Raw genomic sequence first — 5,882 nt, forward strand, 5'->3', positions numbered from 1 at the left:
ACTGTAGCGAATTTTTTTGCCCTCATACGTGTATACCACATGCCTACATCTAAGTAGTGCACTTTTTTGTACCTGTTAATCTGTAACAAGCCTACATACAGTGAATGGCCAGGGAAAACTAATCACTGGCTGTTGTTTTATAAAAAAATTGTTTTCCAAGTGTACTGTAGCACATTTTTTAAATAATTTTTATAATTCTTCACTCATACTTGAATACCACATACCTACATCTAAGTAGTTTACCATATTGTACCTGTTAATCTGTTAAGGGCGTAGATACTGTAAAAGTCCAAGCAAAAGTACCCACCGGCTGGTGTTTTACAGAAATACAGACTTTTTAATGCGTATTGTATCACATTTTTCTGCCCTCATCATTGCATACCGCATATGTACTACTAAGTAGTGTACCATTTTGTACCTGTTAATCTGTCAAGGGCCTACATACTGTGAAAGTCTAAGCAAAAGTAATCACTGGTTGGTGTTTTACAAAACTTTCAGAGTTTGTAGGCTCATTGTAGCGCATTTTCCTGCCCTCCTAAATGTATACCGCATACGTAAATCTAAGTAGTGTACTATTCTGTACCTGTTAATCTGTCAAGGGCCTACATACTGTGAAAGGTCAGCCAAAAATAATCATCTGCTGCTGTTTTAGACAAATGCTGTTTTAAGAGCATATACGCACTAAGTATGTCAGGCAGAGAAGTGCCAGGACGTGCACAGAGGAGTGGCAGAGGCATAAATCCTTCAGGCAGAGGTCACAGCAGACTAGGGGCGAGTGGCAGCAGGAGTCGCAGCGAGAGGCCTTAGCTCCCGTAGTCGGCTAGCGGTCGTGTTTCGACCAGCAATCCATCTGCCGTTGATTGTTAACACGGTCATCTACTTCATCACAAGTGACATCTGACACCCCCAGTCAACAGTCGGTGGGTTCCTCAGACACAACCCTCAGTTGGCATGGCCCGAGAGCAGTCCCTGTCCTCCCATTGCCTCTGTACTATGCAGTTCCCTCTCCTAGAGAAGTATATTATGCTGTGGGTTCAGATCCTCTATTCACTAAGGATGATCTAATAGAGGACAGTCAGCAGCTACTGCCCAGCCAAGAAGGGGAGGAGACATGTGCCGCTTCCTCTGCTAGTCGGGCAAGTAGTGATGAGGAGAGTGATGTGGGAGGCGGTGTTGCCAGGGTTCAGGGTCCTGAAGCAGACACTGTTGAGGAACTTGAGGAGGACAATAGTGACGTGCAGACACGACTCGATGATGAAGCCGATCACAATTGGGAGCCGGGTGCAGAAGGGGCTTCATCATCATCAGGAGAAGAGAGTTGCAGGTTGCCCGTGAGACAGCAGCTGAACAAGCAAGGTTGGCAGAAGTAGAAATTCGTGGTGGCAGAAGTAGAAATTCTGGAGCCAAATGTGCCCGGGGGAGACCACCTGCTTCGCAACAGCCTACCTTTCTGGGAGGTAGTGGAACAGGGGTTCCTGAAGACGGCGGCAGTAGCAGTCAATTAGTGCGGACTATTGGTGGGAAAATCAGCTACTCGGCGGTGTGGCAGCTTTTCATCAAGCATTCGGAGGAGGTTCACATAGCCACATGCAAAATATGTCGGCAGAAGATGAAGCGTGGCCAGAGACCCAATGTTGGCACCACGGCCCTGCGTGAACACATGCTTTGCCACCATAAAGCGGCCTGGGAGAACCTTGGCTCCGATGTAGTGGTCCAGCCTGCTGCATCACCCAGTGGCCAGCCACTCCCTCCTTCAGCCAGCCAAGGCTCCACCACCTCAGCTGAAGGGAGCTGTGTGTCTTACCCTCCCACTTTTAGTCAGCCATTCTGCCAGCATTCCATCCGCGAAGCCATGTCCAAGAGACAACAGTATGCGCCCACTCATCCAACGGCGCAGAAGCTGTATGTGCTCCTGTCTAAGTTGCTGCTGCTGCAGTCTCTCCTTTTTCAAGTGGTGGGCTCTGCACCTTTCAGAGAACTGATGGCTTGTGCCGAGCCATGGTGGAGAGTACCAAGCCACCATTTTTTTGCTAAGAAGGCAGTACCAGCCCTGCACAATTTTGTGGAAGAGATGGTGGGCCAGTCCTTGAGACAGTCAGTGTGTACCAAAGTGCACAGCAGCGCTGACGTCTGGAGTCATGTCCTTTACGGCTCACTGGGTGAATGTGATTCCTGCACAGCCACAACCCCAACTTGAACAGGTCACGCCGCTTCCTCCTCCATGCTGTCAGCCTGTTGGTCCTGTGACAGTGTGCGACTTTGCCTCCGTGTCCTCAGCCTCCACTGCCCGGACAAGTCTCAGTTGCCCTTCAGTATACCATGTTTGCAGGGCACGGCGGTGTCAGGCTGTTATTCACATGGTTTGCCTTGGCGAAAAGAGTCACACAGGGGATGAACTGCTAAATGAATGAATCAGGTAGGGATCAGCCAGGATTTCCATCCACCAATGCCAGATGCATAAGAGTTGATTGACCATGGTGCAACACCAACACTGCAGAAATATGGATAGCGCCAAACAGACTTAAGCCACTTCTCCCCAGTTACAAACATTCCAGCATCCTTTATCACCGGGTACTGGTATTGCCACCCACCGCACCACTCTGTCACCGGGTCACTTTCAGGACTCCTGATGCTGCTGCTGCCACCTCCAGGCTGTTTCATTCAGCCACTATTTTGTATCCATATGCTTCTGTCAACACCAGGCTGTGTCATTCAGGCAATACATACTCTCCCAGCATTATTGCCATGTTGATACCAGACCAGTAATAAAAGGAATATTGCCAAGGACCAGCAGAAACAGGGAACTGTGGCTACTGACCACCGGCTGTTGGAACTGACTGACTATCCCAGGTGGTATATTTACCATTTTGAAGTTCGATAGTTCCAGTAGGCTTTAAGTCGCTCATTCTTTGTTGTGGTTCTTCAGTTGCAGAATTAAGTTGTATCATCTTTTCCTGTTCCTCCGATGAGCCAATGTCACTGGAACACACAATACTCATATTGTCATCTAATGAAGGATCCTTTTCTGAAGAGAACATATCTATCATTTTATTATTTTGAATGTCAGGTGGTATTTTGAAAATTTTTGTGAAGCCCTAGGGTCTCCTCATGCTTCAGCCAACTCCAGGCTGTGCCAATCAGACACTATGTGGTCTCCTCCTTCTGATGACACATCCAGGCTCTGTCATTGTGCTGACATGTGACTGCTTGTTAGAATTGGTCCTTTGTACCCACACGCCGGGGCCCGGGCCACTAAAACTTGTGAGTTAAAAGTTCCATTTCAAAAACCTCAATTTCAATTTCAAAATCTTAGATTTCTATTTAAAATTATTGTATTTCAATGGTCCCCTCATGCTTCAGCCACCTTCATGCTGTACCATTCAGACACTTCATGGGCTCCTTATGCTTTCCCCACCTCCAGGCTGTGTCATTCAGCCAATATATTGTTTTCTGATGCTACTGGGACTGGAATATTAACTCCAAATATGTTCTGGTAGCACTAGCTAACATAAATGTTTAATTGAGATTTCAAGATTGATCTTTCAATGTAAGGGGTTATGAAACCCTCTTGGGTACTGCTGATGCCTGTTCCTGACTGCTCCTGAGTCTTTCAGGAAATACTTGGCTTACTGATGCTTCAGGGTTTGGGCTTTAAATTTTTGGATGTTTTGCACTAGCTTACATACATGCTTAAATGAGATTTCAACATTGATCTTTCAATCTAAGGAGTTATGAAATACTCTTATGTACTGCTGATGCCTTTTCCTGACTGTGTCTTTCAGGACCTACTTGGCTTACTGATGTTTCTGGGCTTGGGCCTTAAATTTTTGCATGGTAGCACTACCTAACATGCATCTTCAATAGAGATTTCAACATTCACCTTTTAATTTTCGGGGTTGTAAACCCCTCTTGTGTACTCATGCTGCTTCCTGCTCCACTCTGTCAGCCCGTTGGTCCTGTGACAGTGTGCGACAAGGCCTCCTCATCCTCCAACGTATCCTCAGCCTCCAATGCCCGGACAAGTCTCAGTGGTCCTACAGCATACCATGTGTGCAGTGCATGGCGGTGTCACGTTGTTCCTCACATGGTTTGCCTTGGCGAAAACTGTTGGAAACAATGGCTGGTCATGGCAATGGAGATGTTGCGCCTAAATCTCACGGCCACATGAGCCCTGTGGGGGCTTGTTAGATTTGGCCCTTTGTATCCACACGCCAGGGTCCAGGACACTGAAACTTGGGAGTTAAAAGTTCAATGTAAAAATCATTAAATCATTAAATTTAAATAAAAAAAAAATCATACATTTCAATGTTCTCCTCATGCTTCAGCCAACTTCAGGCTGTGTCATTCAGGCAATATATGGTTTACTAATGCTGCTGCTGGGCCTGGGTCTGTGAATAAAAATGTTATGAAAGGTAGCACTAGCTATCCAAAATCTTCATTTTAAATTTCAAAGATTCTTGTGTTTTTTCTTAGGGATTGTGAAGCCCTGGTGTGTACTCATGCTTCAGCCAACTCCAGGTTCTGTCATTCAGGCAATATATGGTTTACTGATACTGCTGCTGGGCCTGGGAATAAAAATGTTGTTATGGTAGGTAGCACTAGCTATCCAAAATCTTCGGTTTAAATCTCTGAATTGCTCTTTCTGAGTGTTGCTGTGTAAGAGGGGGCGTGAAAGAGGAGTTTCAAAAACTGTGATTATCTGTTGTGCGGAGTGAAACTGTGGAGTGGGTGCGACTGTCTATAGTCCACATTCATATTTTGGGGGGAGGAGGAGTAGATTGGGCACAGGTGTATAAATCTTAGCTTGGGACTCTTATTGAGAGCTTGCTCTTTCTGAGTGTTGCTGTGTAAGAGGGGGCGTGAAAGAGGAGTTTCAAAAACTGGAGTTTGAAAGCAGGAGGTTGAGATCGCTGTGAGTTTTAATTTTTGAACCCACAAGGTCTACAAAAAATTTTAAGTGTAATTTTGACTGTCTGTTTTTTCCTATACATTTGTGAAATCCCCATAACTAGATGGCCTCCATGTTGGAAAATGCAGTCCAATGTACATCCTGTTCAATGTATGCAATCCTTGAACAACAGTTTGAGGGTGCATATTGTTGTGCGAGATGTGTGCTAGTTGTCCGTTTGGAAGCCCAGATCCTGCATCTAGAGGGGCGACTGGCAACAATGAGAAGCATTAACAACATGGAGAGGAGTCTCCTGCTCACTGAGCAGGCACTCTCGGGAATAGAGGTGGGGGAGGACAGTGGGACGGAGTTGCAGGACAATCAGGCAGTTAGCTGGGTTACAGTTAGAAAGAGGGGTAGGGGAAAAAGTGTCAGGGAGGCTAGTCCTGAACTGGCACACCCCAACAAGTTTGCCCGCTTGGCAGATGAGGGGGATGCCATTACAGAGCTAACAGAACTGCAGCAGGATACCGCCTCTGACCGCCAGGGGGGTGTCTGCTCCAGTAAGGAGGGAGGGAGGAGTACAGGGCAGGCCAGACAGGTACTAGTGGTGGGGGACTCAATTATAAGGGGGACAGACAGGGCAATCTGTCACAAAGACCGGGATCGCCGAACAGTGTGTTGTCTGCCTGGCGCACGAGTTCGGCACATCGCGGATCGGGTTGACAGGTTGTTGGGCGGGGCTGGAGAGGACCCAGCAGTCATGGTACATATTGGCACCAATGACAAAGTAAGAGGTAGGTGGAGTGTCATTAAAAATGATTTCAGGGACTTAGGCCGCAAGCTTAAGGCAAGGACCTCCAAGGTAGTCTTTTCTGAAATACTACCAGTACCACGAGCCGCACCAGAGAGGCAGCGGGAGATCAGGGAGGTAAAGAAGTGGCTCAGAAGCTGGTGTAGGAAGGAAGGGTTTGGGTTCATGGAGAACTGGGCT

Source organism: Hyla sarda, chromosome 1 (assembly GCF_029499605.1).
Source record: "Hyla sarda isolate aHylSar1 chromosome 1, aHylSar1.hap1, whole genome shotgun sequence".
Lineage (NCBI taxonomy): Eukaryota > Metazoa > Chordata > Amphibia > Anura > Hylidae > Hyla > Hyla sarda.